Raw genomic sequence first — 12,749 nt, forward strand, 5'->3', positions numbered from 1 at the left:
TGCATATTTCACAAACATCAATGATGCAATGTTTTGGTCCTAAAAAAAGTATTAATTAGTAGCTTCTTTTCAAAAAGGATAATTTACAAATAATTAGTTTTACTTGTGTCAGATTATAAAATGAGGATCCTAAAAGTTTGAAAACTCATGACATATAACAAGCTTCTATCTTTAGCCTATATCTTCAGGGTCAAATTAAAGCTGAATTACTGTAAATTGTGTAATATTGATTACATGTATGTTGAATTACTGATTTTGGTGATCTATTAGTCATTATCCCCAATGAATCAAAAACATGTTGTGATTTGTTTTGAATTTTCTTTTTAAACACATAATTGTCTTAACGCCAAATGTACAAAATATAGTTTTGTTGTAAATCATAATAAATATGTTTTAACTAGATAACAAATTAAATTATCATATGTATTTGTTTAAACTTTAAAATATTTAATTTAAAACATTTCCTCATAATTATGGTAATTGTCATGTAAGTATGATTATCAAAAATATATATTTACACTTTCAAAGAATTGACATACATTTAAATTAAGATTTTTCTAAAGAAAAAAAACATGCTTTGCTTAGGAAAGGGTATTAACAAAAGCTTTAATGTAAAAAATATTATGGTGGATTGTATGCATGATATATGGAAGAGTTTGAATTTCACTCATTTCCACATAAAAATTATGGTGGAGCAACCTTAGATCTCTGGTAATTAACCCCCATGTTTCCAGTTCTTTGACATGAGTAAATCATAATACATGGATTTTTACCAGTTAAAAAAACTTTATGATGTACAATCTTTGCAGCAGGCATGCTTAACATGAAACAAACAATATTATACTCTTGTATCTATACACATGCACAAAAGTTAAGCGCCACCATATTCATAGTCTCTTACTTTCACGTGTGGGAATCAGAAATACGAAATATGATGATGTATGACTGAATTAGGCTTCCATAGTTTCATGAACCCAAATTTGTCCAGATACCACAAGGAAAGCGTGCTTTACGTGTTGCTGCAGTTCCCCTACCCTATAAATAGTGAAATTCAAGTTTCAGACACGTGGTTGCATTTTGCTCCTGTGTGAGATTCCCCTTCCAATAGAGGTTGAAAATCAGCTATGGTGAGGAGAAAGTTAACGAACGCTGAAAGTGATAGGCATGAAAAATGCTGGCATGTCATGCAGGGCCATTGCAAGACAAATGGGTCGTCATCACAGTGTTATCACTCGTTTGATTGTCAAACATGGTCAAACCAATGATGTCAATGACAGGCATAGGTCTGGTAGGCCAAGAAAGACCTCTAACAGAGAGGATAGACGTCTTTTCAGGATAGTCAGACGAAATCCATTTGCCACTTCAACAGATTTAAGACTGCAGTGGAAAACCCATCAGAGACTCTCGACGATGACCGTAAGGCGTCGTCTCAGAGCGGCTGGTTATAACGCCAGAAGACCAGTAAAACGCCCTCAACTGACTGAGAGGCACATGCGGAATCGTCTGATATGGTGTCGTGCCCGTAGTCGATGGAACGTGGCCAACTGGAGAAGGATCCATTGGTCTGACGAGTGTCGAATGCTGCTACGAACTGTTGATGGTCGAATACATGTTCGGAGGCAACGTAACACTCGTTTTGCACCAAGGAACATCCAGAAGACCTTAGCATGTGGCGGGGGGTCTGTCACACCTGGTTTGGTCTGGTGATATCATGACAGTTACATGACAAAAAAAAGTTTTTCAATGTTTTCTAATCCTTCAATTTCTGGTCTTCAGTAAGATTCCTTTCTGCTCATATTCTTTTGGAGCACAAGATAAACTTGCTTTTGGACAACTTATACATCACATGAGGTTTACATATACGGCTTATAACAATCGTACATCTCGTTATAATAGTCATCATTAAGTACCAAAAGTAACAGCTCACAAATATGGTGGGTGGCGCTTAACTTTTGTGCATGTGTATATAAAGAAATACCTATAATTCTACCTGATTCATAAATAGGAATATCAAGTACAATGGCTTTAGAATGAAAAAAATATTAGTTCAATATTTTCATTTTTGGACACATGTTAGACGTGACATTTCAGGTTCATACAAAATACAGTTGTATAGAAAATAGTTTCCAGTAACAACTTCCTTTCCTATGCCATAGTGATCTTCGGTCCATAATTCCAATTAATTAAGTATTTCTTTTAAAAAGCATCATATAGTAGCAGAGATAGTCAACATATTTCATTAAGGAAGATGCAAGGCATGTTGATCAATATTTAAAAGGTTAAAAGTCTCCCAAATAAATATTGTTTTAGATGTATATAACTGTTCTAAATATATAGGCTTGATTAGGAAAGTAAATCAGCTCGTAATTGTGTTTCGGAAATTACCTCCTTTGTACACATGCTGAGAAAGCTTTATTGGATATTTACGCATGCTGTTTTTATACATTTGAGTTTTTCATTTCTGTACGCAAGTTAATTGAAAGTAATTGGGTTATGAATATTTTTGGGAGTATTTTACGCAAATACGCTGCTTATCTGTAGCTCTGAATTGAGACAATACATAAAATATAATTTGTCTAAAGTAAGACAATTATTAGTTTTAGCAGGTACACTTTATCAAGAACAAAACAGTTTTATTTTCTCTAATTATTTATCAAGAGACTTTGATAAAATAATTATTTTTGGAAAAGTTCTAAGTTCATCGATGTCATAACGGGTAAAAATTGCATATAAATAAAAAATATTTTTTTACTGTTTTAAATTAAAATTTTCAGATTTATATCAATATAAAGATAACATTATAACCTTTCACTAGATACTGATACCAAATTAAAAACTTCACAATCCTAAGATAACAGCCGTTTTGTGCAGGTGAATCGATCAAAATCATGTCCACAGCACTATAGTGGCAAAAGTGTTTTTTCACGTGCAACTGGTCACGTGGCCATAATACCGTACGTGTTTTCAGCCATACTTGTTAGCAGTCATTAACAAAAAAGGAAAAACACAAGAAAACAATTTTTTTTTGTCATGCCACGCCATCAGCATGTTGCAGACGGGAACGTCCGTAGCTGAAGTCGCAAGGACGATGGGTTGTAGTCGACGGACTGTTTATGATTTACAGACGCGTCTACATCAAACAGGTACCACCGCTGATCGCATTCGGCCAGGTCGACCACGTGTCAAAACTGTGCAGAGGATCGTCAGATTGTCTAACGTCACCTCCGTAACCGATTTTTGACGGCTACCTTCAAGCACGACGGCCATACTGCGGGCCGATTCTGACTCAATTACACAGATGTCAACGTCAGTTGTGGGCACAGCGACACATACGATGGACTCAGGGGAATTGGAATCAAGTCGTCTTCAGTGATGAATCCCGATTTAATCTTCGATTTGCTGATGGTAGGGCGAGGTAGTGGAGGCGCCGTCATGAACGTTACGCCCAGTGTTGTGTACAGGAAGTTGACAGATTTCGAGGCGGAAGTGTCATGGTGTGGGGTGCTTTCTGCGGCAATGCACGTTCCAGGCTTCTTGTCATCCGTGGCAACCTCAACGCTGCTGCTTACCGCGACCAGGTACTGGCACCAGAACTTCTGTCTTTTATGGCAGCACATGGACCCGGTTTGATCTTCCAACACGACAATGCCAGACCCCACACAGCAATTTTGACATGGAATTTCCTTCAGAATGCGGGAGTCATCGTTATGGACTGGCCGTCAAGGTCTCCCGACCTCAATCCCATCGAACACGTCTGGGATGCTCTTGGCAGAAGTCTGCGCACTCTCCAGAACCAACCACAGAATTTGCAAGATCTTGGCACCATTTTGCAGCAACAATGGCGTCGTCTTCCCAATCATGTGTTCACAAGCATCACAAGGTCAATGCGGAGGCGTTGTGTGGCAGTTGTCAACGCACATGGTGGCCATACACGCTACTGAACTTGTATGCCATCAGATTCTCGTGCTTGGGACTTATGATTTAAACTGTTGATGTTATTACCGAATACCGTAGGTACTTGGAACAAATTATGGTTACCACCGTTAATTAAAATCCTTCTTTGGACATTAATTATTAAAAATTACCTTCTCTGATACATTTATCCGTTGTATATCATATATGGGATTTCTTTTAAAAATGTGAAGTTTTTAATTTGACTCAGTATATATTGCTTAAAAATAAAAAGTTTCAAGATATTTCTTTAAAAAATAATTCTAAAAAACAGTTCATTTATTGGTATGTTCAAAATTAACCTTAATTTTGATAATGCTCCCAACCTCAGATATTTTAAGGGGCGGTCGGGTAGCCTAGTAGTTAAAGCGTTAGCTCGTCACGCCGAAGACCCGGGTTCGATTCTCGACATGGGTACAATGTGTAAAGCCCATTTCTGGTGTCCCGCGCCGTGATATTGCTGGAATATTGCTAAAAGCGGCGTAAAACCGAACTCACACTCACTCAGATATGTTAAGACTTTTAGTATGTAAATACTCGGGTATTTCTGACTTAGAAACAAAACGATTTGTTGCTGTTGCAATTTGTTTTGGGTTCCCCCACTTTAGGCTCTAAATCTCCTGGCCTAGTTTCATTTTGGCGGTTTAGGCATCTGTCATAATGTCAGTTGCAATCACAAACCTGGTTTGGTATAATGAGGTATATGGCTTTTACGTTGTTTGATTTTTTAAATATTTAAAAAGGACGGGGCATATTGATGCTTTTTATCTTCTTGATCAGTTTACATCCGACAGTCGATGGTATACAATATCCACGTGCAATGGCAAATAGGGGTTTCATTTACGGCTTCAAGTACATCAACTTTTTAAATATCATAATCTACTGACATGACATTACGTTGCGTGATTAACTATCAAGCTATAGGAACACACAAACGGGATCCAAATCAATCTTACTCATCTTATTATCCACGCAATCCGAAATCCGAAAATGCTTTCACTGCGTGGATACTTTTTTTTAATTGGACTATAGTGAGTGAGTATGGTATAACGCCGCTTTTAGCAACATTCCAGCAACATCACGGTGGGAGACACCAGAAATGGGCTTCACACGTTGTACCCATGTCGGGAATCGAACCCGGGTCTTCGGCGTGACGAGCTAAAGCTTTAACCACTTGGCTACCCGACCGCCCCGTATGCGCGACCGGAGACGGAACAGCAAGTCTGCTGCAACTCATCTTTAACCAGCAAGGGTTATTTCCGCTGTCCTAAATAGACTGTGTAGCCCAGTGTCTTGTCACGCTCAGCTGGGTGGCAGCGCCCCTTTGATACTCCAAACGAAGTGTTTGTACATGTGATTGTGATACATGATTCAATTTTATGGTTCACAGGAATGTTTTTCCACTAGTACTGTATATATCCGACATATAATAGGGCCCAGAATGTGTAGCCCACACAGTTCTGAGAAAAGCGCGCTTCGAACCCGCTCCATTGGATATCCAAAAGTATAGTATATTTACAGAAGCAGACAGTTAGTCAGGATAGAGTTACTTCCCCCTAAATATCACATGACCGAGTATCACATGCACTGTTACCGACATCAACAAGAGAGCAGTTATGCCAATGCAGTGTCAGTAAGTTTATTTGAAGTGCTTATTGTTGTGGCATTGAGTACGGGTGCGACAGCTTGCTCTGTTCAGATGCATCAAGTTGTAGATGTACCAGTTGTTACGAAACGAGTGGAATTTTGATTCATGATATAGTCTAGTCAGCTCATGACCCATCTGGGTACAGCTTCAGCGATAACTGCGGTTGTTTTAGGACAGTTTACCCCGCTATTCATAAATGATAAAGTTCAGGTGACAAGGTCGAGAGAACGTTTACCACAAAATAAAACATTTTAAATTGCCTCCAACAATCAAGTAGACGTAGGTCAATCATATTGACAAGTTCCTAATTTCGAAAATGAATACTTATAATTGAAATTATATTGGTATGTACAATGATTGGGTAACCTTTAAAGGACCTAAATTTCATGATGATTGATTGATTGGTTTGTTGTTTAACGCCGCACTCGGCAATATTCCAGCTATATGACAGCGGTCTGTAAATAATCGAGTCTGGACCAGACAATCCAGTGATTGATATCATGAACATCGATCCGCGCAATTGGGATCGATGACATGCATCAACCAAGTCAGCGAGCCTGACCACCCAATCCCGTTAGTCGCCTTTTACGACAAGCATAGTCACCTTTTACGGCAAGCATGGGTTGCTGAAGATCTATGCTACCCCGGATCTTCACGGGTCAATTTCATGATGAACAGTCAGAGGCCTGTAGTTGTGGGCACGATGTGCACAAGCAGTTTGAAAACCTGCGTTTGGATGTATCGTGACAGAATTGTTGCACATCATTATCAGAGAGCACTGTTATATTATGGACAACACAATGTTCAAGAATTCAAACTCTATTCAACAAGATAATCAGTTATCCCCATGATGTCGCCAGCAGCTATGCTGGGACTGACCCCTGCGCCTGTATTCATGCACGTGCGTTTCGCTGATACCAAATAGTCCACAATATAGGCACATCATAACATCCCTCTTCGTCTTTTATCTTTACTCTGAACCACATCTCAGATAAACTCTTTGAAAGTTTGTGTGCGATCAGTGCTGTTCCAATCCATCGTGTGATGCAACCCCCTGTCGGCCATTGTGTGGCTATTTATAGCACAATGTAATATGTCATGATCCACTTGGGTACTAATAGCATCTATTTGGCTTCAAAAACAGTGTTGTGGCCGCTATTAATTGTCAAAATGCTGATCTGTATGTGAAATTGGCACAATGTTGAGACATTGACTTTCTTCAGTTGTGTTTTTTATCCTGGCAGTTAAAGGAGTTAACTGACTATAAAAGTCCAGTTTACACTCTTGCCGAACTAGGCTGGTATTATGGAGTAACGTTTTGTCTGGACTAACGAGTATATGCATAGTCCAATCAAAATCGCGCACCAAAATCAAAATCCGGTTCGTAAACTGTCGTGCAGATTTCGATCGATTGCAGGGTTTGCAAAGCATGTGCATCGCCAATTCGTTGTCAGCAGATATTTTCCAAATCCTTTCATGTTTTTTAATCAAGGTGCTCACGTGATTTGATGCATTTCGCGATATAAGACCCGTTTTATCACAATATAGATCTTGATAATCGATCAGATCGTCCTGACTGGGCGCCACCATTTTGTGTGAAGCAAACGCAAGTGATACGAATGGTGAAATCTGATTGGTCCATAGGAGAGGCTTAGAAGGGACATAATTGGTAATAGCCACTGGTGGCGCAACGATCAAGCCCAGTAATTCCAGCCAAGTTCGGCAAGGGTGGAAACTGGACTTTTAAAGTCGGTTAAGTCCCTTGTCCTGGGAAGATGAACATTGGAGGTACCACATGAAATCAACATAAAATGAACTATTACACTCTACTAAGTATAAAATACCCATTGCCAGACAAATCGTCTGCTGAATAAGGCCCGCCAGACACCCCCAAATGTTGACCCTTAATGCACTCAGTGGACACTCTGGTAAAATTTGACTAGAGTATACATTCAAAGTACCAGATGAAATTAAGTTTAGGTGAACAGGTACATGTTACTTAACAAAACGGCCCATACCTGACAAATGTTCCTCTGCTTAAGGTCCGCCATACCCCCCCCAGAGAGGGTCCCAAAATTTGGGCTGGGTTAAACATTGGAGGTACCACATAAAACCAACTTAAAATGAACAATTGCACTCTACTTATTGCACAATAGCCATTGCCAGACAAATCATTCTCTGCATAAGGCCCGCCAGACACCCACAAAAAGTTGACCCTTTAGGTATACACGGGTAAAATTGGGCTGGAATAGATATCGATTGTACCACATTAAGGTAAGTTTAAATGAACAGGTTCATATCACAGAGTACAGAATGGGCCACACCAGACAAATCTTCCTCTGCATAAGGCTTAAACATTGGAGGTATCACATGGAACCAACATAAAATGAACTATTACTCTCTACTTATTACAAAATACCCATTGCCAGACAAATCATCTTCTGCATAAGGCCCGCCAGACACACCCTCACCCTACCCCACACAGTTGACCCTCTGTAATGCCAGTGTGCATAATGATACATAAGAGGCAGAAGAGCATTGGACATCAGCTCTGAGAGTCAACAGATGGTCAAATTTATGTTTTAATTTGTTCTTAAAGATGGAGAAGGATTTTATTGAGATTAAAATCACGTATTTATAAAATTAGGCCTCTGAATACTAGTATTAGGCCTATCGTTGAAATGTAATGAAAATGGCATGAATCTGATTCTTGTGAATATATCTGATCAGCTATGAAGTCTTCAAAGCATGCTATAGTCTGATAGCTTGGCTATGGATTCCTACAAGCCAGATAGGCATATGATGCTATGTGCTATGATTTTTATATACTGAACAACAAAAGTTCCTGTGACATTGAATAAGATTTAATGCAAAGTTATGTTTTTTGCCAAATCTGAAACAATTTCGGTTTGCAACAGATAAAAGACTCCTGTAATTGTTCAAATGGTTTAATTTGCCATACTGACTTCAGAAAATGGATGTTTCAAGGTTCCTGGAGTGTCTGTGGAACACGTGGTTGACGTCAAAGGCTCCGATCCATCTCATCCCACATGTGCTCGATTGGTGATAGATCAGGGGAGCGAGCAGGCCAGAGGATGACATTCACGTTGTTTTGTGGAAGAGATCCTGAACAAGTCTAGCAATATGAGGCCGGGCGTTGTCATGTTGAAAGGTAATGCCTGGGCCATGACGACGCAAAAACGGTAGAACAACAGTTCTCGGTAGATCTCGTCGCCGTAGCGCTGTTTATTGAGATTTACCTCTACCACTATCAAACGGGTCCTTTGTCTTGCTGTAATCCCACCTGATACCATAACGCTGCAGCCCCAGAACCGATCTTCTTCCATGACACAATGACTGACGTAACGTTCACCTCGACGTTGGTACACTCGAATCCGTCCATCGCTGTGGCTGAGGTGAAAACGAGACTCGTCAGTGAATAGAACTTGTCCCCACTGTATTACCGTCCAGCATAGACGCTGTCTGGACCACTGTAGACATGCTTGACAGTGGTTTCCTGTCAAAATGGGATGTCTGGCGGGTCTTCTGGCGACAATCCCTGCACATCTCAGGCGGCAACGTACGGTTTGTGAAGATATTCGTCGTAAGGCCAGGGGTGCTTCCTGTAGTCACTGTTGCTGGCTGGAATCGATTTCTTAGACATGTGTGTTGTTCGAATCCAGTTGTCTTGTCAATTATTGGTGACGCGGGGCCTGCCACTCCGAGGATGGTCTCTGTTCCGGTTTCAGTTGCCTCCCGCTCAACCCCTCCAGGATCGGGTGGTTCGGCCTCTACTTCGGGATTCTGGTATCCAGGCTCAACCAACTGACAGTTCACACCCGTCGGGCGTTCTTGACGATCCCTCGTCAACGCCTTCCTCGGTTGGGAGTTTTGACCTAGCAGACCCTGAATTGTTCATGCATTGGATAGCTGATAAATTGCAGTTACAGCGGACGACTTCGGCTGCAGATAGGTTTTCCGGATTCGCAGTTCCGTCAGCTAGTTGGTCCAAGATCACGCTCCCTTTCAGACCGGTCTTACTGGACATTAACTCTAACCTAGATACGGCTTTTGCGTCCTTTCGTCGACTACAGGATCGTCTCCATATCCCCCGCTTCATCCTTGAAGACACAGGCACTCATGGCATGTCTACTACGGTCGCCTCCCTTGGTATTGACAGTGACGTTTCTACTCTCTCTCAGAAGCGCTCAACCTAAGGTGGAGGTTAGGCAGGAAGCAATTTGACCATGCCCCCAGACCCCTTCTTGACACAGCTGCTTCAACAAGGATATCGATTACCGATGATTGCACCGCTACCTACGACGCTCCATCCCCATCAGAGAACGTATCCGGCCAGGCAGCTACCAACATTGATCGACACTGTAGGTACGTTACTAGCAAAATCCTCTATCAAATGTCTCGGCACACTTCCCGCGACACCCGGGTTTTATTCCCCCTTTTTTCTTATCCCCAAAAAGGACACTTTAAAACTAAGGCTCATTTTCAACATGAAGACTTTAAATGCTACATACAACCCCACCACATTTTGCATGACGTAGATCGCACTCCTTCGTACGCTCATTCATCCCGGCGCTTTTCTGCACGTTCCCATCCATTGGGAGCACCGTCACTTCCTCCGGTTCATTTTTCAAGACCACCATTACCAATGGTAGGTGCTCCTGTTTGGAATTTCTTCGGCCCCGTGGCTTTTTACCCACCTGACCCGACCCATCACGAAGTTCCTACATCTTCGCGGGATTGTGTTTCGATTGTTATCTACATGACTGCATTCAAGTTCATGAAGATGCCAACTTCCACCGTCTACAACATGCATTCACAATACGTCTTCTCAGAGAACTTGGCTGGCTAATCAACGAACAAAAGTCGGAACTCATTCCCACCCAACGTCTCCAATTCATTGGAGCCCTGTTCGACACTTGATAAGGTCTGTTGTTCGTTCTCCACGACCGGTGGGTGAAGATTCAATGTCTCGTACCGTTAGCACTCAAACAGCCGCTTCAATTGCGCCAATGGGAACAACTCCTGGGCCTCCTCACTGTACTTGTTCGACTTCATTTGCGACCTCTTCAATGTTTTCTTGTGTCTTTTATCAACGCCGATCTCTCTACCGCTCAATCTCCACCCTCATCTTCAATGGTGGCTGGTCGCGTCAAACGTTTGCAACGGGGTCTTCTTGACGCCATTCGTCCCGTCCCTCCATCTGTTCATTGACGCTTGAACCGTCAGTTGGGGAGAACATTTTCAAGATTGGCAAGTAGCAGGGCGGTGGTCCGACGTAGAACGTTGCCTTCACAACAACAATCTCGAGTTCAAGGCAGCAATTCTCGCAACTTCACATTGGTCGAACTTCCTCCGGTCCTCCTCCCTCATGATCCTGTCCAACAACGCGGCGGTAGTGTGGTCCATCAACAGGATGGGATCCACTAAGTCGATACTCTCACTTGCTCTTGAGTTCATTCGTCTCATCAACTCCCTAAACATGCACGTCCATGCTCGGCACATTCCGGGGATATCCAACTCCCTGTCCCAACCAGACAGACCATCACCAACCAAGTGGTCTCTTCATCCACCAGGAGCCTTTATGACCACAAGTTGACAGCTTTTGAGACTTATTTGTCGTGCTCGTGATATTTCCTCTCCTTCCTCGGTTTTGCCTCAAGAGATTGCTGAATATTTACATCACCTGCGTATGACTCGGAAACTCCGGGGATCCACGTTGGCAACCTACCTCCGTCATCGCTACCACTTCCGGTGCAAAGGTTTCCACGGTTACGGAACTACAATCGCTCATCCGTTCCTACAAATTAGCCGACCAGCTGCTCGTTTTCAGCCTCCTTCGTGGGACCTAAACGGTATTCTTCAACACCTGGTTCTGGTGATTACGAACCACTGACGGAGAAGGACTCCGAGACTGTTACGCTGAAGACCGACTTTTTGTTGGCTTTGGCCACTGCTGCACGGGTTAGCGAAATTCATGTTTTGGATGTCACTAGGGTCCAATTTGACAGACCCGGAAGTGTTCCTGGGGCTTCGTTGGAATTTCATGGCAAAGAACTAACTTCCCGGCTAACTAACCGCTATTTATGATTCCCCCGCTCTCGGCTATTTTTGGATCGAACGACCAGGAAGACCTCCTCCACAGACATTCCCGGAAGAGACTTTTCACCCCATTGTCCACCGCGTCTACATCGAAAATTCTCCATCATTCTGCGAGCGTATACTTTCGCCATTCTGCCTCCACCTACAACGTCCAATCCTCAAGAGACTCGTGCGGTTACTTCTATCATGGCCCTCCACAGTAACTGCACCTTTTCAACCATCATGGAAGGGTACTTTTGGAAGTCCGATACTGTTTTCACGTCTCACTACCTTCGCGATATTTCAGTCACAGACGTACAAGGGCTCCAGAAGTTCGGTCCGTTGGTTTGGACACAACAACTGTCTCACCCCAGTTCACGCAGATAATAAACTGCTATACTATGTAATCCCTGCGGATTCCAATTGTATATACAGAATAAATCAATGAACATTTACGTGGTATCACATGTTTTTTTTATTGTTCGGGTTTCCCAGATTGAGTGGATGAACTCATCTGTAGAGATTTTTTAGTCTTAATATATGAATTAATATGATTAAAAAACAAAACAAAAACAACAACAACAGCAAAAGATCGATGTCCCAAACCTTTTTTCCGCTCACCTCTGCCTCAGGTATCTGTGAGTAGGGTTTGGGTTTGAAGGTCCATTGCTATGGCAATTTTTAAACTTATCCTATCTCACACTATGCATTTCTTCTTACTCTTCGATCTTGGTGTGGAAACGTCCTTGAACAAAGTTTCCAGCTTCAAAAACACACCTCACATCCCATACATCACCAAATCACCACTGTGATCATGTTTTTTTTATTTATAAAATTTAAATACACGACTTCACTACTAAAGTTTACCATTACCACGAAGAGTGTGTGGTGTTAATAACGATGTCTACTGTGTAGCACCTTGTCATAACTGGAACTCAACTTACTTTGCTAAGTGTTCTATAAAGGCGACTGTTTGTCGGTTCAAGGCGTTGTTTACGGTTTTCGTGCATGTTGTCGTGCTATTACACTTCGGACGACCTCTCCGCTACCC

At 42.0% G+C, this 12,749-nt stretch overlaps 1 protein-coding gene across 2 annotated transcripts in view; it reads left to right on the forward strand.

Annotated features, from left to right (window-relative positions):
• Window positions 1-5,513: 5,513 nt before the first annotated feature.
• LOC124113295 (low affinity vacuolar monovalent cation/H(+) antiporter-like) overlaps window positions 5,514-12,749 on the forward strand; it is a 142,324-nt gene continuing 135,088 nt past the window's right edge. Inside the window, exon 1 of one of the 2 annotated variants that reach the window (XM_046473595.2) lies at window positions 5,514-5,584. The gene's annotated coding sequence lies outside the window, so the exon portion shown is untranslated. The remainder of the gene's footprint in view (window positions 5,585-12,749) is intronic. The other variant, XM_048388008.1, reaches the window with a different exon arrangement.

This window comes from Haliotis rufescens, unplaced genomic scaffold (genome assembly GCF_023055435.1).
Source record: "Haliotis rufescens isolate VD_foot unplaced genomic scaffold, xgHalRufe1.0.p SCAF_7, whole genome shotgun sequence".
Taxonomy (NCBI): domain Eukaryota; kingdom Metazoa; phylum Mollusca; class Gastropoda; order Lepetellida; family Haliotidae; genus Haliotis; species Haliotis rufescens.